Raw genomic sequence first — 22,857 nt, forward strand, 5'->3', positions numbered from 1 at the left:
GCCCTGAACTCCATATTGCAGCCTCAAAACCAAAGCTCACATCAGGAAATTCATTACAAACCATGATAAATAAGAAAAATGAGACAAAAGCCAAAGAAATGCAAGAATCCATAATGATATTGGGCTTGATTGAGTCGCTAGGAAACCGGCTGTTCCCAGATTCATGCACCCCTCCAGCTGATGCCTGTGGAATTATGACTGAATTAACAGGAAAATCGCAGTGAACCTCAGTTTGGAGGCAATTAATATCTGTCACCTCAGCCAAAGTGTTCCATTTTATTTTTCAAAACACAAAATCTCACCTTGGTCATGAACCTATAGATTTCTAAGCTTCAAACGCCTATTTGTTGTGTTTTTTATTTCATAATCGCTATTCTGTCTGAACTCATGTTTGTATTGCGTCACAATACAAAATTTGGGAAGGAAGAAGGTAAAAACCTCTCAGACCCAGAAAACATTTAGGAAATTGCCGCTCAAGAAACCAAAAGTCAGCTGAGGCACCCAAAACAATGACAGCAAGGCAGACTTGGAGCAAACCAACAGCTGTGCCCTTTTTGAAAAATAACCTTCCTCTTGTGCCCTGAACTCCATATTGCAGCCTCAAAACCAAAGCTCACATCAGAAAATTCATTACAAACCATGATAAATAAGAAAAATGAGAAAAAAGCCAAAGAAATGCTAGAATCCATAATGATATTGGGCTTGATTTAGTCGCAAGGAAACCGGCTATTCCCAGATTCATCCACCCCTCCAGCTGACTGCCTGTGGAATTATGACTGAATTAACCTGAAAATCGCAGTGAACCTCAGTTTGGAGGCAATTAATATCTGTCACCTCAGCCAAAGTGTTCCATTTTATTTTCCGAAATCAAAAACTCACCTTGGTCTCGTTACGAGTAGACTTATAAGCTTCAAACGCCTATTTGTTGTGTTTTTTATTTCATCATGACTACTCTGTCCAAACTCTTGTTTGTATTCCATCAGAATACAATATTTGGGAAGGAAGAAGGGAAAACCAACTCAGACCCAGAAAACATTTAGGACATTGCCGCTCAAGATACCAAAAGTCAGCTGAGGCTCCCAAAACAATGACAGGAAGCCAGAATTGGAGCAAGCCAACATCTGTACCCTGTTTGAAAAAGACCATTCCTCAGGTGCCCTGAACTTAATATTGCAACCTCAAAACCAAAGCTCACATCAGAAAATTCATTACAAACCATGATAAATTATAAAAAGGAGAAAAAAGCCAAAGAAATGCAAGAATCAAGAATGATATTGGGCTTGATTTAGTCGCAAGGAAACTGGCTGTTCCCGGATTCATCCACACCTCCAGCTGACTGCCTGTGGACTTCTGACTGAATTCACCTGAAAATCGCAGTGAAACTCAGTTTGGAGGCTATTAATATCTGTGACCTCAACAAAGTGTTCCATTTTATTTTCCAAAACACAAAAACTCACCTTGGTCGTGTTACCTGTATTTTTCTAAGCTTCAAACGCCTTTTTGTTGTGTTTTTTATTTCATAATGGCTACTCCGCCCAAACTCTTGTTTGTATTGCGTCAGAATACAACATTTGGGAAGGAAGAAGGCAAAACCAACTCAGACCCAGAAAACCTTTAGGAAATTGCCGCTCAAGAAACCACAAATCAGCTGAGGCACCCAAAACAATGACAGCAAGCGAGAATTGGAGCAGCACAACAGCTGTGCCCTGTTTGAAAAAGACCATACCTCTGGTGCCCTGAACGCCATATTACAGCCTCAAAACCAAAGCTAACATCACAAAATTCATTACAAACCATGATAAATAAGAAAAATGAGAAAAAAGCCAAAGAAACGCAAGAATCCATAATGACATTGGGCTTGATTCAGTCGCAAGGAAATGGGCTGTTCCCGGATTCATCCACCCCTCCAGCTGACTGCCTGTGGAATTCTGACTGAATTAACCTGAAAATCGCAGTGAAACTCAGTTTGGAGGCAATTAATATCTGTAACCTCAGCCAAAGTGTTCCATTTCATTTTCCAAAACACAAAAACTCACCTTGGTCGTGTTACCTGTAGATTTCTAAGCTTCTAACACCTATTTGTTGTGTTTTTTATTTCATAATGGCTGCTCTGTCCAAACTCTTGTTTGTAATGCGACAGAATACAAAATTTTGGAAGGAAGAAAGCAAAACCAACTCAGACCCAGAAAACATTTAGGAAATTGCCACTCAACAAACCAAAATTGAGCTGAGGCATGCAAAACAAGGACAGCAAGCCAGAATTGGAGCAAGCCAAGAGCTGTGCCCTGTTTAAAAAAAAAAAACCTTCCTCTTGTGCCCTAAACTCCATATTGCAGCCTCAAAACCAAATCTCACATCAGAAAATTCATTACAAAGCAGGATAAATCAAAAAATGAGAAAAATGCCAAAGAAATACAGGAGACCTTTCTGATATTGGGCTGGATTTAGTCGCAAGGAAACCGGCTGCTCCCAGATTCATCCACCCATCCTGCTGACTGCCTGTGGAATTCTCACTGAATTAACCTGAAAATCGCAGTCAAACTCAGTTTGGAGGCCATTAATATCTGTGACCTCAACAAAGTCTTCCATTTTATTTTCCAAAACACAAATACTCACCTTGGTCGTGTTTCGAGTAGACTTATAAGCTTCAAACGCCTATTTGTTGTGTTTTTTATTTCATAATGACTACTCTGTACAAACTCTTGTTTGTATTCCATCAGAATACAAAATTTGGGAAGGAAGAAGGCAAAACCAACTCAGACCCTGAAAACATTTAGGACATTGTGGCTCAAGAAACCAAAAGTCAGCTGAGGCACCCAAAACAATGACAGCAAGCCAGAATTGGAGCAAGCCAACATCTGTACCCTGTTTGAAAAAGACCATTCCTCAGGTGCCCTGAACTCAATATTGCAACCTCAAAACCAAAGCTCACATCAGAAAATTCATTACAAACCATGATAAATAAGAAAAAGGAGAAAAAAGCCAAAGAAATGCAAGAATCAAGAATGATATTGGGCTTGATTTAGTCGCAAGGAAACCGGCTGTTCCCGGATTCATCCACACCTCCAGCTGACTGCCTGTGGACTTCTGACTGAATTCACCTGAAAATCGCAGTGAAACTCAGTTTGGAGGCTATTAATATCTGTGACCTCAACAAAGTGTTCCATTTTATTTTCCAAAACACAAAAACTCACCTTGGTCGTGTTACCTGTATTTTTCTAAGCTTCAAACGCCTTTTTGTTGTGTTTTTTATTTCATAATGGCTACTCCGCCCAAACTCTTGTTTGTATTGCGTCAGAATACAACATTTGGGAAGGAAGAAGGCAAAACCAACTCAGACCCAGAAAACCTTTAGGAAATTGCCGCTCAAGAAACCACAAATCGGCTGAGGCACTCAAAACAATGACAGCAAGCCAGAATTGGAGCAGCACAACAGCTGTGCCCTGTTTGAAAAAGACCATACCTCTGGTGCCCTGAACGCCATATTACAGCCTCAAAACCAAAGCTGACATCACAAAATTCATTACAAACCATGATAAATAAGAAAAATGAGAAAAAAGCCAAAGAAACGCAAGATCCATAATGACATTCGGCTTGATTTAGTCGCAAGGAAACCAGCTGTTCCCGGATTCATCCACCCCTCCAGCTGACTGCCTGTGGAATTCTGACTGAATTAACCTGAAAATCGCAGTGAAACTCAGTTTGGAGGCAATTAATATCTGTCACCTCAGCCAAAGTGTTCCATTTCATTTTCCAAAACACAAAAACTCACCTTGGTCGTGTTTCGAGTAGACTTATCAGCTTCAAACGCCTATTTGTTGTGTTTTTTATTTCATAATGACTGCTCTGTCCAAACTCTTGTTTGTATTCCATCAGAATACAAAATTTGGGAAGGAAGAAGGCAAAACCAACTCAGACCCAGAAAACATTTAGGAAATTGCCACTCAACAAACCAAAATTGAGCTGAGGCATGCAAAACAAGGACAGCAAGCCAGAATTGGAGCAAGCCAAGAGCTGTGCCCTGTTTAAAAAAAAAAAAAACCTTCCTCTTGTGCCCTAAACTCCATATTGCAGCCTCAAAACCAAATCTCACATCAGAAAATTCATTACAAAGCAGGATAAATCAAAAAATGAGAAAAATGCCAAAGAAATACAGGAGACCTTTCTGATATTGGGCTGGATTTAGTCGCAAGGAAACCGGCTGCTCCCAGATTCATCCACCCATCCTGCTGACTGCCTGTGGAATTCTCACTGAATTAACCTGAAAATCGCAGTCAAACTCAGTTTGGAGGCCATTAATATCTGTGACCTCAACAAAGTGTTCCATTTTATTTTCCAAAACACAAATACTCACCTTGGTCGTGTTTCGAGTAGACTTATCAGCTTCAAACGCCTATTTGTTGTGTTTTTTATTTCATAATGACTGCTCTGTCCAAACTCTTGTTTGTATTCCATCAGAATACAAAATTTGGGAAGGAAGAAGGCAAAACCAACTCAGACCCTGAAAACATTTAGGACATTGTGGCTCAAGAAACCAGAAGTCAGCTGAGGCACCCAAAACAATGACAGCAAGCCAGAATTGGAGCAAGCCAACATCTGTAACCTGTTTGAAAAAGACCATTCCTCCGGTGCCCTGAACGCCATATTGCCGCCTCAAAACCAAAGCTCACATCAGAAAATTTATTACAAACCATGATAAATAAGAAAAAGGAGAAAAAAGCCAAAGAAATGCAAGAATCCTTAATGATATTGGGCTTGATTTAGTCGCAAGGAAACCAGCTGTTCCCGGATTCATCCACCCCTCCAGGTGATGGCCTGTGGAATTATGACTGAATTAACCTGAAAATCGCAGTGAAACTCAGTTTGGAGGCAATTAATATCTGTCACCTCAGCCAAAGTGTTCCATTTGATTTTCCAAAACACAAAACTTCACTTTGTTCGTGTTACCTGTAGATTTCTAAGCTTCAAACGCCTTTTTGTTGTGTTTTTTATTTCCTAATGGCTACTCTGCTGAAACTCTTGTTTGTATTGCGTCAGAATACAAATTTGGGAAGGAAGAAGGCAAAACCAACTCAGACCCAGAAAACCTTTAGGAAATTGCCGCTCAAGAAACCACAAATCGGCTGAGGAACTCATAACAATGACAGCAAGCCAGAATTGGAGCAGCACAACAGCTGTGCCCTGTTTGAAAAAGACCATACCTCTGGTGCCCTGAACTCCATATTGCAGACTCAAAACCAAAGCTGACATCAGAAAATTCATTACAAACCATGATAAATAAGAAAAATGAGAAAAAAGCCAAAGAAATGCAAGAATCCATAATGACATTGGGCTTGATTCAGTCGCAAGGAAACGGGCTGTTCCCGGATTCATCCACCCCTCCAGCTGACTGCCTGTGGAATTCTGACTGAATTCACCTGAAAATCGCAGTGAAACTCAGTTTGGAGGCAATTAATATCTGTCACCTCAGCCAAAGTGTTCCATTTTATTTTCCAAAACACAAAAACTCACCTTTGTTGTGTTACCTGTAGATTTCTAAGCTTCAAAAGCCTATTTGTGGTGTTTTTTATTTCATAATGGCTACCCTGCCGAAACTCTTGTTTGCATGGCGTCAGAATACAAAATTTGGGAAGGAAGAAGGCAAAACCAACTTAGACCCAGAAAACATTTAGGAAATTGCCGCTCAAGCAACAAAGGGCCGCTGAGGAACCCAAAACTTTGAAAGCAAGACAGAATTGGAGCAAGCCAACAGCTGTGCCCTGTTTGAAAAAGACCATTCCTCCGGTGTCCTGAACTCGATATTGCAACCTCAAAACCAAACCTCAGATCAGAAAATTCATTACAAACCATGATAAATAAGAAAAATCAGAAAAAATCCAAAGAAATGCTGGAGTTCTTAGTGATATTGGGCTTGATTTATTCCCTTGTTAATGGCTGTTTCCAGATTCTTCTATACCTCCCAACTGAGTGTCTGTGGTTTCTGCTGAATTAAAATGAAATTCGCTGTGAAACTCGGTTTGGAGGCAATTAATATCTGTCACCTCAGCAAAAGTGTTCCATGTCTTTTTACAAAACACAAAATCTCACCTTGGTCGTGTTACCTGTAGCTTTCAAAAGCCTATTTGACGTGTTTTTTATTTCATAATGTCTATTCTGTCCAAACTCTTGTTTGTATTGCGTCACAATACAAAATTTGGGAAGTAAGAGGACAAAACCATCTGAGACTCAGAAAACGTTTAGGAAATTGCCACTCAAGAAACCTCAAATCGGCGGAGGCACCCAAAACAATGACAGCAAGCCAGAATTGGAGCAAGCCAGCAGCTGTGCCCTGATTGAAAAAGACCATTCCTCCGGTGCCCTGATCTCCATATTGCAGCCTCAAAACCAAAGCTCACATCAGAAAATTCATTACAAACCTTCATACATAAGAAAAATGAGAAAATACCCAAAAATGCAAGAATCCAGAATGATATTGGGCTGGATTTGTTCGCAAGGAAACCGGCTGTTCCCGGATTCATCCAACCCTGCAGCTGACTGCCTGTGGAATTCTGACTGAATTAACCTGAAAATCGCAGTGAAACTCAGTTTGGAAGAAATTAATAACTGTCACCTCAGCTAAAGTGTTCCACTTTATTTTCTAAAACACAAAAACTCACCTCGGTCGTGTTACCTGTAGATTTCTAAGCTTCAAACGCCTATTTGTTGTGTTTTTTGTTTCATAATGGCTACTCTGCCCAAACTCCTGTTTGTATTTGGGCAGAATACAAATATTGGGAAGGAAGAAAGCAAAACCAACTCAGACCCAGAAAACATTTAGGAAATTGCCGCTCAAGCAACAAAGGGCCGCTGAGGAACCCAAATCTTTGAAAGCAAGACAGAATTGGAGCAAGCCAACAGCTGTGCCCTGATTGAAAAAGACCATTCCTCCGGTGTCCTGAACTCGATATTGCAACCTCAAAACCAAACCTCAGATCAGAAAATTCATTACAAACCATGATAAAAAAGAAAAATCAGAAAAAATCCAAAGAAATGCAGGAGTTCTTAGTGATATTGGGCTTGATTTATTCCCTTGTTAATGGCTGTTTCCAGATTCTTCTACACCTCCCAGCTGAGTGTCTGTGGTTTCTGATTGAATTAAAATGAAATTCGCTGTGAAACTCGGTTTGGAGGCAATTAATATCTGTCACCTCAGCAAAAGTGTTCCATGTCTTTTTACAAAACACAAAATCTCACCTTGGTCGTGTTACCTGTAGCTTTCAAAAGCCTATTTGATGTGTTTTTTATTTCATAATGTCTACTCTGTCCAAAGTCTTGTTTGTATGCCATCAGAAAAGAAAATTTGGGAAGGAAGAAGGCAAAACCAACTCAGACCCAGAAAACATTTAGGAAATTGCCACTCAAGAAACCGAAAGTCAGCTGAGGCACCCAAATAAATGGCAGCAAGCCAGAATTGGAGCAGGCCAACAGCTGTGACCTGTTTGAAAAAGACCATTCCTCCGGTGCCCTGAACTCCATATTGCAGCCTCAAAACCAAAGATCACATCAGAAAATTCATTACAAACCATGATAAATAAGAAAAATGAGAAAAAAGCCAAAGAAATGCAAGAATCCATAATGATATTGGGCTTGATTTAGTCGCAAGGAAACCGGCTGTTCCCGGATTCATCCACCCCTCCAGCTGACAGCTTGTGGAATTCTGACTGAATTAACCTGAAAATCGCAGTGAAACTCAATTTGGAGGCAATTAATATCTGTCACTTCAGCCAAAGTGTTCCATTTGATTTTCCAAAACACAAAAACTCACCTTGGTTGTGTTACCTGTAGATTTCTAAGCTTCAAACGCCTATTTGTTGTGTTTTTTATTTCATAATGGCTACTCTGTCCAAACTCTTCTTTGTATTGCGTCAGAATACAAAATTTGGGAAGGAAGAAGGCAAAACCAACTCAGACCCAGAAAACATTTAGGAAATTGCCGCTCAAGTAACAAAGGGCCGCTGAGGAAGCCAAAACCTTGATAGCAAGACAGAATTGGAGCAAGCCAACAGCTGTGCCCTGATTGAAAAAGACCATTCCTCCGGTGTCCTGAACTCGATATTGCAACCTCAAAACCAAACCTCAGATCAGAAAATTCATTACAAACCATGATAAATAAGAAAAATCAGAAAAAATCCAAAGAAATGCAGGAGTTCTTAGTGATATTGGGCTTGATTTATTCCCTTGTTAATGGCTGTTTCCAGATTCTTCTGTACCTCCCAGCTGAGTGTCTGTGGTTTCTGACTGAATTAAAATGAAATTCGCTGTGAAACTCGGTTTGGAGGCAATTAATATCTGTCACCTCAGCAAAAGTGTTCCATATCTTTTTCCAAAACACAAAATCTCACCTTGGTCGTGTTACCTGTAGCTTTCAAAAGCCTATTTGATGTGTTTTTTATTTCATAATGTCAATTCTGTCCAAAATCTTGCTTGTATTACGTCAGAATACAAAATTTGGGAAGGAAGAGGACAAAAACAACTGAGACTCAGAAAACGTTTAGGAAATTGCCACTCAAGAAACCTCAAATCGGCGGAGGCACCCAAAACAATGACAGCAAGCCAGAATTGGAGCTAGCCAGCTACTGAGCCCTGATTGGAAAATACCATTCCTCCGGTGCCCTGAACTCCATATTGCAGCCTCAAAACCAAAGCTCACATCAGAAAATTCATTACAAACCATGATAAATAAGAAATATCAGAATAAAGCCAAAGAAATGCAAGAATCCATAATGATATTGGGCTTCATTTAGTTGCAATGAAACCGGCTATTCCCGGATTCATCCACCCCTCCAGCTGACTGCCTGTGGAATTCTGACTGAATTAACCTGAACGGAGGCAGTTAATATCTGTCACCACAGCCAACTTGTTCCATTTGATTTTCCAAAACACACAATCTCACCTTGGTCGTGTTACCTGTATCTTCAAAAGCCTATTTGTTGTGTTTTTTATTTCCTAATGGCTACTCTGTCCAAACTCTTGTTTGTATTGTGTCAGAATACAAAATTTGGGAAGGAAGAAGGAAAACCAACTCAGACCAAGAAAACATTTAGGATATTGATGCTCAAGAAACTTCAAATCAGCGGAGGCACCCAAAACAATGACAGCAAGCCAGAAGTGGAGCAGGCCAAGAGCTGTGCCCTGTTTGAAAAACACCATTCCCAGCCGGCTCCGTGGCTCATTAAGCTAATCCTCCACCTAGCGGCCCCAGCACACCAGGTTCTAGTCCCGGTCTGGGTGCGGATTCTGTCCCGGTTGCCCCTCTTCCAGGCCAGCCCTCTGCTGTGGCCAGGGAGTGCAGTGGAGGATGGCCCAAGTGCTGGGGCACTGAACCCCATGGGAGACCAGGAAAAGCACCTGGCTCCTGGTTCCTGCAATCGGATCAGCGCGGTGCGCCCGCCGCAGCACACTGGCCGCGGCGGCCATTGGAGGGTGAACCAACGGCAAAGGAAGAAATTTCTCCCTGTCTCTCTCTCTCACTGTCCACTCTGCCTGTCAAGAAAAAAAAAAAGGAAAAAGACCATTCCCCCGGATCCTGAACTCCATATTGCAGCTTCAAAACCAAAGCTCACCTCAGAAAATTCATTACAAACCATGATAAATAAGTAAAATAAGAAAAAGGTCAAAGAAATGCAAGAATCCATTATGATATTGGGCTTGATTCACTCGAAGGAAACAGGCTGTTCCAGGATTCATCCACCCCTGCAGCTGACTGCCTGTGGTATTCTGACTGAATTAACCTGAAAATCACAGTGAAACTCAGTTTGGAGGCAATTAATATCTGTCACCTCAGCCAAAGTGTTCCATTTGATTTTCCAAAACACAAAAACTCCCCTTGGTCGTGTTACCTGTAGATTTCTAAGCTTCAAACGGCTATTTGTTGTGTTTTTTATTTCATAATACCTACTCTGTCCAAACTCTTGTTTGTATTGCATCAGAATACAAAATTTGGGAAGGAAGAAGGCAAAACCAACACAGACCCAAAAAACATCTAGTAAATTGACACACTAGAATCCACAAATTTGCTGAAGCACTCAAAACATTGACAGCAAGCCAGAATTGGAGGAGGCCAACAGCTGTGCCCTGATCGAAAAGAACCATCCTCTTGTTCCCTGAACCCAATATGCCAGCCTTAAAACCAGAGCTCACATCAGAAAATTTATTACAAACCATGATACATAAGAGAAATGAGAAAAAGCCAAAGAAATGCAAGAATCCATAATGATATTGGGCTTGATTTAGTCGCAAGGAAACCGGCTGTTCCTGGATTCATCCACCCCTGCAGCTGAATGCCTGTGGAATTCTGATGGAATTAACCTGAAAATCACAGGGAAACTCAGTTTGGAGGCAATTAATATCTGTCACCTCAGCCAAAGTGTTCCATTTTCTTTTCCAAAACACAAAAACTCACCTTGGTCGTGTTACCTGTAGATTTCTGAGCTTCAAACGCCTATTTGTTGTACTTTTTATTTCATAATAGCTACTCTGTCCAAACTCTTGTTTGTATTGCATCAGAATACAAAATTTGGGAAGGAAGAAGGCAAAACCAACTCAGACCCAGAAAATATTTAGGAAATTACTGCTCAAGAAACCAAAAGTAAGCTGAGGCATGCAGAACAATGACAGCAAGACAGAATTGGAGCAAGCCAACAGCTGTGCCCTGATAGAAAAAGAACCTTCCTTTTGTGCACTGAACTCAATATGCCAGCCTCAAAACCAAAGCTCACATCAGAAAATTCATTACAAACCACGATAAATAAGGGAAATCTGAGAAAGCCAAAGAAATTCAAGAGTCCTTTGTGGTATTTGGCTGGATTTAGACACAAGGAAACTGGCTGTTTCAGGATTCATCCCACCATTAAACAGACTGACTTTGGAATTCTGATTGAATTCACCTCAAAATTGCACTCACACTCAATTTGGAGGAAATTAGTATCTGTCCCCTCAGCAGAAGGGGTACATGTCACTTTCCAAAACACAGAAACTCATCTTGATTGTGTTGCCTGTACAGTTCTAATCCTGAAAGGCCAATTTGCTTTGTTTTTTTTTTTCTTTCATAATGGCTACTCTGTAAAAATCTTGCTTGTATTGCATCAGAATACAAAATTTGGGAATAAGAAGGCAAAAGTAACTCAGACCCAGAAAACATTTAGGATATTGCCACTCAAGAATCCACAAATCAGCTGAGGCACCCAAAACAATGACAGCAAGCCAGAATTGGAGCAACCCAACAGCTGTGCCCTGATTGAAAAACAACCCTCCTCTTGTGCCCTGAACTCAATATGCCAGCTTAAAACCAAAGCTCACATCAGAAAATTCATTACAAACCATGATAAATAAGAAAAATGAGAAAAAGCCAAAGAAATGCAAGAATCCATAATGATATTGGGCTTGATTTAGTCGCATGGAAATCGGCTCGTCCAAGATTCATCCCCCCCTCCAGCTGACTGCCTGTGGAATTCTGACTGAATTAACCTGAAAATCGCAGTGACAATCAGTTTGGAGGCAATTACTATCTGTCACCTCAGCCAAAGTGTTCCACTTTATTTTCCAAAACACAAAAACTCACTTGGTCTTGTTACCTGTAGATGTATAAGCTTCAAACGCCTATTTGTTGTGTTTTTTATTTCATAATGGCTACTCTGTCAAAACTCTTGTTTGTATTGCCTCAGAATACAAAATTTGGGAAGGAAGAAGGCAAAACCAACTCAGACCCATAAAACATTTAGGAAATTGCCGCTCAAGAAACCAAAATCAGCTGAGGCACCCAAAACAATGACAGCAAGCCAGAAGTGGAGCAAGCCAACAGCTGTGCCCTGTTTGAAATAGAACCATCCTCTTGTGCCCTGAACTCAATATGCCAGCCTCAAAACCACAGCTCACATCAGAAAATTCATTACAAACCATGATACAAAAGAAAAATGAGAAAAATCCAAAGCAATGCAAGAATCCATAATGATATTGGGCTTGATTTAGTCACAAGGAAACCAGATGTTCCCGGATGCATCCACCCCTCCAACTGACTGCCTGTGGAATTCCGACTGAATTAACCTGAAAATTGCAGTGAAACTCAGTTTGGAGGCAATTACTATCTGTCACCTCAGCCAAAGTGTTCCATTTGATTTTCCAAAACACAAAATCTCACCTTGGTCGTGTTACCTGTAGCTTCAAATGCCTATTTGTTGTGTTTTTTATTTCATAATGGCTACTCTGTCCAAACTCTTGTTTGTATTGCGTCAGAATACAAAATTTGGGAAGGAAGAAGGCAAAACCAACTGAGACCCAGAAAACATTTAGGAAATTGCCGCTCAAGAAACCACAAATCGGCTGAGCCACCCAAAACAATGACAGCAAGCCAGAATTGGAGCAACCCAACAGCTGTGCCCTGATTGAAAAAGTTCCTTCCTTTTGTGACCTCAACTCCATATTGCAGCCTCAAAACCAAAGCTCACATCAGAAAATTCATTACAAACCATGATACATAAGAAAAATGAGAAAAAAGCCAAAGAAATGCAAGAATCCATAATGATATTGGACTTCATTTAGTCACAAGGAAACCGGCTATTACCGGATTCATCCACCCATCCAGCTGACTGACTGTGGAATTCTGACTGAATTAAGCTGAATGGAGGTAGCTAATATCTGTCACCACAGCCAAAGTGTTCCATTTTATTTTCCAAAACACAAAATCTCACCTTGGTCATGTTGCCTGTAGATTTCTAAGCTTCAAACGCCTATTTGTTGTGTTTTTTATTTCATAATGGCTACTCTGTCCAAACTCTTGCTTATATTGTGTCAGAATACAAAATTTGGGAAGAAAGCAGGCATAACCAACTGAGACTCAGAAAACATTTAGGAAATTGCCGCTCAAGAAACCAAAAGTCAGCTGAGGCACCGAAAACAATGAATGCAAGCCAGAACTTGAGCAAGCCAACAGCTGTGCCCTGATTGAAAAAGACCATTAATCCAGTGCCCTGAACTCCATATTGCAGTCTCAAAACCAAAGCTCACATCAGAAAATTCATTACAAACCATGATAAATAAGAAAAATGAGAAAAAAGCCAAAGAACTGCAAGAATCCATAATGATATTGGGCTTGATTTAGTCGTAAGGAAACCGGCTGTTCCCAGTTCATCCACCCCTCCAGCTGACTGCCTGTGGATTTCTGTGAATTAACCTGAAAATCACAGTGAAACTCAGTTTGGAGGCAATTAATATCTGTCACCTAGCCAAAGTGTTCCATTGTATTTTCCAAAACACAAAAACTCACCTTGGTCGTGTTACCTGTAGATGTATAAGCTTCAAACGCCTATTTGTTTTGTTGCTTATTTCATAATGGCTACTGTAAACAAACCCTTGTTTGTATTGCGTCAGAATACAAAATTTGGGAAGAAAGAAGGAAAAATCAACTCAGACCCAGTAATCATTTAGGAAAATGCCGTTCAAGAAACCAAAAGTCAGCTGAGACACCCAAAACAATGACAGCAAGCCAGAAGTGGAGCAAGCCAACAGCTCTGCCCTGTTTGAAAAAGACCATTGCTCCGGTGCCCTGAACTCCATATTGCCGCCTCAAAAGCAAAGCTCACATCAGAAAATTCAATACAAACCAGGATAAATAAGGGAAATGTGAAAAAAACAAAGAAATGCAAGAGTCCTTTGTGATATTCGGCTGGATTTAGACACAAGGAAACCGGCTGTTCCCGGATTCATCCACCACTCCAGCTGACTGCCTGTGGAATTCTGACTAAGTTAACCTGAAAATCGCAGTGAAACTCAGTTTGGAGGCAATTAATATCTGTCACCTCAGCCAAAGTGTTTCATTTGATTTTCCAAAACTCAAAAACTCACCTTGGTCGTGTTACCTGTAGATTTCTAAGCTTCAAACACTTATGTGTTGTGTTGTTTACTTCATAATGGCTACTGTGCCCAAACTCTTGTTTCTATTGCATAAGAATACAAAATTTGGGAAGGAAGAAGGCAAAACCAACTGAGAATCAGAAAACATTTAGGAAATTGCTACACAGGAAACCACAAATCGGCTGAGGCACCCAAAACAATGACAGCAAGCCAGAATTGGAGCAAGCCAACAGCTGTGCCCTGATTGAAAAAGAACCTTCCTCTTGTGCCCTGAACTCAATATGCCAGCCTCAAAACCAAAGCTCACATCAGAATATTCTTTACAAACCATGATAAATAAGAAAAATGAGAAAAAAGCCAAGGAAATGCAAGAGTCCTTTGTGATATTTGGCTAGATTTAGTCTCAAGGAAACTGGCTGTTTCCAGATTCATCCCCCCCTTCCACAGACTGACTTTGGAATTCTGATTGAATTCACTGCAAAATCGCACTCACACTCAATTTGGAGGGAATTAGTATCTGTCCCCTCAGCAGAAATGTTCTATGTCATTTTCCAAAACAAGGAAACTCATCTTGGTGGTATTGCCTGTAGATTTCTAATCCTGAAAGGGCAATTCTTTATGCTTTTTTTTTTCTTTCATAATGGCTACTCTGTCCAAAATCTTCCTTATATTGCATCAGAATACAAAATTTGGGAATAAGAAGGCAAAACCGACTCAGACCCAGAAAACATTTAGGAAATTGGCACTCAAGAAACCACAAATCGGCTGAGGCACCCAAAACAATGACAGCAAGCCAGAATTGGAGCAAGCCAACAGCTGTGCCCTGATTGAAATACAACCCTCCTCTTGTGCCCTGAACTCAATATGCCAGCTTAAAACCAAAGCTCACATCAGAAAATTCATTACAAACCATGATAAATAAGAAAAATGAGAAAAAAGGCAAAGAAATGCAAGAATACATAATGATATTGGGCTGGATTTAGTCACAAGGAAACCGGCTGTTTCCGGATTCATCCACACCTCCCAGCTGAGTGTCTGTGGTTTCTGACTGAATTAACATAAAAATCGCAGTGAAACTCAGTTTGGAGGCAATTACTATCTGTCACCTCAGCCAAAGTATTCCATTTGATTTTCCAAAACACAAAAACTCACCTTGGTCGTGTTACCTGTAGATTTCTAAGCTTCAAACACTTATGTGTTGTGTTTTTTATTTCATAATGGCTACTCTGTCCAAACTCTTTTTGTACTGCGACAGAATACAAAATTTGGGAAGGAAGAAGGCAAAACCAACTCAGACCCAGAAAACATTCAGGAAATTGCCTCTCAAGAAACCAAAAGTCAGCTGAGGCACCCAAAACAATGACAGCAAGCCAGAATTGGAACAAGCCAACAGCTGTGCCCTGATTGAAAAAGAACCTTCCTCTTGTGCCCTGAACTCAATATGCCAGCCTCAAAACCAAAGCTCAAACCAGAAAATTCATTACAAACCATGATAAATCAGGGAAATGTGAAAAAGCCAAAGAAATGCAAGAGTCCTTTTTGATAATTATCTGGAATTACACAATAGAAAACTGGCTATTTCCAGATTCATCCCCCCCTTCCACAGACTGACTTTGGAATTCTGATTGAATTCACCTCAAAATCGCACTCACACTCAATTTGGAGGGAATTAGAATCTGTCCCCTCAGCAGAAGGGTTCCATGTCATTTTCCAAAACACAGAAACTCATCTTGCTCATGTTGCCTGTAGATATCTAATCCTGAAAGGGCAATTTGCTGTGTTTTTTTTTCTTTCATAATGGCTACTCTGTCCAAAATCTGCTTGAATTGCATCAGAATACAAAATTAGGGAATAAGAAGGCAAAACCAACTGAGACCCAGAAAACATTTAGGAAATTACCACCCAAGAATCCACAAATCGCCTGAGGGACATAAAAAAATGACAGCAAAGCAGAATTGAAGTAAGCCAACAGCTGTGCCCTCATTGAAAAATACCATTCCTCTGGTGCCTTGAACTCAACATGCCAGCCTCAAAAACAAAGGTCACATCAGAAAATTCATTGCAAACTATGATAAATAAGAAAAATCAGAAAAAAGCCAAAGAAATGCAAGAATCCATAATGATATTGGACTTCATTTAGTCGCAAGGAAACCGGCTGTTCCCGGATTCATCCACCCCTCCATGGGAATGCCTGTGGACTTCTGACTGAATTATCCTGAAAATCGCAGTGAAACTCAGTTTGGAGACTATTAATATCTATCACCTCAGCCAAAGTGTTCCATTTGATTTTCCAAAACACAAAAACTCAACTTGGTCATGTTACCTGTAGCTTCAAATGCCTATTTGTTTTCTTTTTTATTTCATGATGGCTACTCTGTCCAAACTATTGTTTGCATTGTGTCAGAATAAAAAATTTGGGAATAAGAAGACAAAACCAACTCTGAACCAGTAAACATTTAGGAAATTGCCACTGAAGAAACCAGAAATCGGCTGAGGCACCCAAACCAATGACAGCAAGCCAGAATTGGAGCAAGGCAACAGCTGTTCCCTGATTAAAAAAGAACTGTCCTCTTGCACCCTGAACTCAATATGCCAGCCTGAAAACCAAAGCTCACATCTGAAAATTCATTACAAACCATAATTAATAAGAAAAATGAGAAAAAAAGCCAAAGAAATGCACGAGTTCTTAGTGATATTGTGCTGGATTTAGTCGCAAGGCAACCGGCTGTTCTCGGATTCATCCACCCCTCCAGCTGACTGCCTGTGGAGTTCTGAGTGAATTATCCTGAAAATCGCAGTGAAACTCAGTTTGGAGGCAATTAATATCTGTCACCTCAGCCAAAGTTTCCATTGTATTTTCCAAAACAGAAAAACTCACCTTGGTCATGTTACCTGTAGATTTCTAAGCTACAAACACCTATCTGTTGTGTTTTTTATTTCATAATGGCTACTCTGCCGAAACTCTTGTTTGTATTGCATCAGAATACAAAATTTGGGAAGGAAGAAGGCAAAACCAACTCAGACCCAGAAAACATTTAGGAAATTGCCGCTCAAGAAACCACAAATTGGCTGAGGCACCAAAACCAATGATAGCAAGTCAGAATTGGAGCAAGCCAACAGCTGTGCCCTGATTGAAAAAGAACATCCTCTTGTGCCCTGAACTCAATATGCCAGCCTCAAAACCACAGCTCACATCAGAAAATTCATTACAAACCATGATAAATAAGGAAAATCAGAAAAAAGCCAAAGAAATGCAAGAATCCATAATGATATTGGGCTTGATTCAGTCACAAGGAAACCGGCTGTTCCCAGATGCATCCACCCCTCCAGCTGACTGCCTGTGGAATTCTGAGTGAATTAACCCAAAAATCGCAGTGAAACTCAGTTTGGAGGCAATTAATATCTGTCACCTCAGCCAAAGTGATCCATTTGATTTTCCAAAACACAAAAACTCACCTTGGTCGTGTTATCCGTAGATTTATATGCTTCGAACACCTTTTGTTGTGTTTTTTATATCATAATGGCTACTCTGTCGAAACTCTTGTTTGCATTGTGTCAGAATGCAAAATTTGGGAAGGAAGAAGGCAAAACCAATTCAGACCCAGAAAACATTTAGGAAATTGCCACTCAGGAAACCTGAAGTCAGCTGAGGCACCCAAAATAATGACAGCAAGCCAGAATTGGAGCAAGCCAACAGCTGTATACTGTTTGAAAAAGACCATTCCTCCGGTGCCCTGAACTCCATATTGCAGCCTTAAAACCAAAGCTCACATCAGAAATTTCATTTCAAACCTTGATAAATAAGGGAAATGTGAAAGAGCCAAGGAAATGCAAGAGTCCTTTGTGATATTTACTGGATTTTGAGAAAAGGAAACTGCCTGTTTCAACATTCATCCCCCCTTCCATAGACTGACTTTGGAATTCTGATTGAATTCACCTCAAAATCTCACTCACACTGTATTTGGAGGGAATTAGAATCTGTCCCCTCAGCAGAACGGTTCCATGTCATTCTCCAAAACACAGAAACTCATATTGGTCGTGTTGCCTGTAGAATTCTAATCCTGAAAGGGCAATATGCTGTTTTTTTTTTTTTTTTTCATAATGGCTACTCTGTCCAAACTCTGCTTGTATTGCATCAGAATACAAAATTTTTGAAGGTAGAAGGCAAAACCAACTCAGACCCAGAAAACATTTAGGAAATTGCTGCTGAAGAAACCAAAAATCAGCTGAGGCACCCAAACCAATGACAGCAAGCCAATTGGAGCTAGCCAACAGCTGTGCCCTGATTGAAAAAGAACCTTCCTCTTGTGCCCTGAACTCAATATGCCAGCCTCAAAACCAAAGCTCACATCAGAAAATACATTACAAACCATGATAAATAAGAAAAATGAGAAAAAAGCCAAAGAAATGCAAGAATCCATAATGACATTGGGCTTTTTTAGTCTCAAGGAAACCGGCTGTTCCCGGATTCTTCCATCCCTCCAGCTGACTGCCTGTGGAATTCTGACTGAATTAACCTGTAAATCGCAGTGAAACTCAGTTTGGATGCAATTAATATCTGTCACCTCAGCCAAAGTGTTCCATTTGATTTTCCAAAACACAAAAACTCACCTTGGTCGTGTTACCTGTAGATTTCTTAGCTTCAAATGCCTATTTGTTTTCTTTTTTATTTCATGATGGCTACTCTGTCCAAACTCTTGTTTGTATTGCCTCAGAATACAAAATTTGGGAAGGAAGAAGGCAAAACCAACTCAGACCCAGAAAACATTTAGGAAATTTCCGCTCAATAAACCACACTTCTGCTGAGGCACCCAAAACCATGACAGAAAGATAGAATTGGAGCTAGCCAACAGCTGTGCCCTGTTTGGAAAAGACCATTAATCCAGTGCCCTGAACTCAACATGCCAGCCTCAAAACCAAAGCTCACATCAGAAAACTCATTACAAACCATGATAAATAAGAAAAATGCAAAAAAAGCGAAGAAATGCAAGAATCCATAATGATATTGGGCTTGATTTAGTCGCAGGGAAACCGTCTGTTTTTGTTGTGTGTTTTATTTCATACTGGCTACTGTGCCCAAACTCTTGTTTGCATTGTGTCAGAATACAAAATGTGGAAAGGAACAAGACAAAACCAACTCAGACCCAGGAAACATTTATGAAATTGCCGCTTAAGAAACCAAAAGTCAGCTGAGGCACCCAAAGCAATGACAGCAAGCCAAAATTGGAGCAAGCCAACAGCTGTGCCCTGATTGAAAAAGAACCTTCCTCTTGTGCCCTGAACTCCATATTGCATCCTCAAAACTAAAGCTCACATCAGAAAATTCATTACAAACCATGATAAATAAGGGAAATGTGAAAAAGCCAAAGAAATGCAAGAGTTCTTTGTGATATTTGGCTGGATTAGACACAAGGAAACTGACTGTTTCCATTTGTCCCCCCCTTCCACAGACTGACTTTGGAATTCTGATTGAATTCACCTCAAAATCGCATTCACACTCAATTTGGAGGGAATTAGAATCTGTCGCCTCAGCAGAAGGGTTCCATGTCACTTTCCAAAACAAAGAAACTCATCTTGATCATGTTGCCTGTAGATTTCTAATCCTGAAAGGGCAATTTGCTGTGTTTTTTTTTTTCTTTCATAAAGGCTACTCTGTCCAAAATCTTACAAACCTTGATAAATAAGAAAAATGAGAAAAAAGCCGAAGAAATACAAGAAGCTTTGTGGTATTTGGCTGGATTTAGTCGCAAGGAAACCGGCTGTTCCCAGATTCATCCACCCCTCCAGGTGATGGCCTGTGGAATTCTGACCTAACTTACCTGAAAATCGCAGTGAAACTCAGTTTGGAGGCAATTAATATCTGTCACCTCAGCCAAAGTGTTCCATTTGATTTTCCAAAACACAAAACCTCACCTTGCTCTTGTTACCTGTAGATTTCTAAGCTTCACAAGCCTATTTGTTGTGTTTTTTATTTCATAATGGCTGCTCTCCCCAAAATCTTGTTTGTATTGCGTCAGAATACAAAATTTGGGAAGGAAGAAGGCAAAACCAACTCAGACCCAGAAAACTTTTAGGAAATTGAGGCTCAAGAAGCAAAAGTCAGCTGAGGCATCCAAAACAATGACAGCAAGCCAGAATTGGAGCAAGCCAACAGCTGTGCTCTGATTGAAAAAGAACCTTCTTCTTGTGCCCTGAACTCCATATTGCAGCCTCAAAACCAAAGCTCACATCAGAAAATTCATTACAAACCATGAAAAATAAGGAAAATGAGAAAAAAGCCAAAGAAATGCAAGAATCCATAATGATATTGGGCTTCATTGAGTCGCAAGGAAACCGGCTGTTCCCGGATTCATCAACCCTCAGCTGACTGCCTGTGGAATTCTGACTGTATTATCCTGAAAATCACAGTGAAACTCAGTTTGGAGGCAATTAATATTTGTCACCTCAGCCAAAGTGTTCCATTGTATTTTGCAAAACACAAAACCTCACCTTGCTCTTGTTACCTGTAGATTTCTAAGCTTCACAAGCCTATTTGTTGTGTTTTTTATTTCATAGTGGCTGCTCTCCCCCAAAATCTTGTTTGTATTGCGTCAGAATACAAAATTTGGGAAGGAAGAAGGCAAAACCAACTGAGATTCAGAAAACATTTAGGAAATTGCCGCTCAAGAAACTGAAGGACACTGAGGCACCCAAAACCTTGAAAGGAAGACAGAATTGGAGTAAGCCAACAGCTGTTACCTGATTGAAAAAGACCATTCCTCCGGTGCCCTGAACTCCATCTTGCAGGTTCAAAACCAAAGCTCACATCAGAAAATTCATTACAAACCATGAAAAATAAGAAAAATCCTAAAAAATCCAAAGAAATTCAGGAGTTCTTAGTGATATTGGGCTTGAATCATTCCCTTCTTAATGGCTGTTTCTAGATTCATCCATACCTCCCAGCTGAGTGTCTGTGGTTTCTGACTGAATTAACATGAAAATCGCAGTGAAACTCGGTTTGGAGGCAATTACTATCTGTCACCTCAGCCAAAGTGTTCCATTTGATTTTCCAAAACACAAAAACTCACCTTGGTCGTGTTACCTGTAGATTTCTAAGCTTCAAATGCATATTTGTTGTGTTGTTTATTTCATAATGGCTACTCTGTCCAAACTCTTGTTTATATTGCGTCAGAATACAAAATTTGGGAAGGAAGAAGGCAAATCCAACTGAGACTCAGAAAACATTTAGGAAATTGCCGCTCAAGAAACCAAAAGTCAGCTGAGGCACCAAAAAAATGACAGCTATCCAGAACTTGAGCAAGCCAACAGCTGTGCCCTGATTGAAAAAGACCATTAATCCAGTGCCTGAACTCCATATTCAAGCTTCAAAACCAAAGCTCACATCAGAAAATTCATTACAAACCATGATAAATAAGAAAAATGAGAAAAAAGCCAAAGAAATGCAAGAATCCATAATGATATTGGGCTTGATTTAGTTGCAAGGAAACCGGCTGTTCCCGGATTCATCCACCCCTCCAGCTGACTACCTGTGGAATTCTGACTGAATTAACCTGAAAATCACAGTGAAACTCAGTTTGGAGGCAATTAATATCTGTCACCTCAGCCAAAGTTTCCATTTTATTTTCCAAAACACAAAAACTCACCTTGGTCGTGTTATCTGTAGATTTCTAAGCTTCAAACACCTATGTGTAGTGTTTTTTATTTCATAATGGCTGCACTGGCCAAACTCTTGTTTGTATTGTGTCAGAATACAAAATTTGGGAAGGAAGAAGGCAAAACCAACTCAGACCCAGAAAACATTTAGGAAATTGCCGCTCAAGAAATCACAAATCAGCTGAGGCACCCAAAAAATGTCGGGATGCCAGAATTGGAACACGCCAACAGCTGTGCCCTGATTGAAAAAGAACCTTCCTCTTGTGCCCTGAACTCAATATGCCAGCCTCAAAACCAAAGCTCACATCAGAAAATTCATTACAAACCATGATAAATAAGAAAAATCAGAAAAAAGCCAAAGAAATGCAGGAGTTCTTAGTGATATTGGGCTTGATTTATTCTCTGATTGCTGGCTGGTTGCAGATTCATCAACAACTCCCAGCTGAGTGTCTGTGGTTTCTGACTGAATTAACATGAAAATCGCAGTGAAACTCGGTTTGGAGGCAATTAATATCTGTCACCTCAGCCAAAGTGTTCCACTTTATTTTCCAATACACAAAAACTCACCTTGGTCATGCTACCTGCAGATTTCTAAGCTTCAAATGCAATTTGTTGTGTTGTTTATTTCATAATGGCTACTGTGCCCAAACTCTGGTTTGTATTGTGTCAGAATGCAAAATTTCAAAAGGGAGAAGGCAAAAGCAACTCAGACCCAGAAAACATATAGGAAATTTTCACTCAAGAAACCAAAAGTCAGCTGAGGCACCCACAACAATGACAGCAAGCCAGAATTGGAGCATGCCAACAGCTGTGCCCTGATTGAAAAAGAACCTTCCTCTTGTGCCCTGAACTCAATATGCCAGCCTCAAAACCAAAGCTCACATCAGAAAATTCATTACAAACCATGATACATAAGAAAAATGAGAAAAAAGCCAAAGAAATGCAAGAATCCCTAATTATATTGGGCTTGATTTAGTCGCAAGGAAACCGGCTGTTCCCGGATTCATTCGCCCCTCAAGCTGACGGCCTGTGGAATTCTGACTGAATTAACCTGAAAATCGCAGTGAAACTCAGTTTGGAGGCAATTAATATCTGTCACCTCAGCCAAAGTGTTCCATTTGATTTTCCCAAACAGAAAAACTCACCTTGGTTGTTTTACCTGTAGATGTCTAAGTCTCAACATCCTATTTGTTGTGTGTTTTATTTCATAATGGCTACTCTGTCCAAACTCTTGTTTGTATTGCATCAGAATACAAAATTTGGGAAGGAAGAAGGCAACACCAAATCAGACCCAGAAAACATTTAGGAAATTGCCGC

Source organism: Oryctolagus cuniculus, chromosome 21, assembly GCF_051225735.1.
Source record: "Oryctolagus cuniculus isolate XC-2025 breed Fujian yellow rabbit chromosome 21, ASM5122573v1, whole genome shotgun sequence".
NCBI classification, from domain to species: domain Eukaryota; kingdom Metazoa; phylum Chordata; class Mammalia; order Lagomorpha; family Leporidae; genus Oryctolagus; species Oryctolagus cuniculus.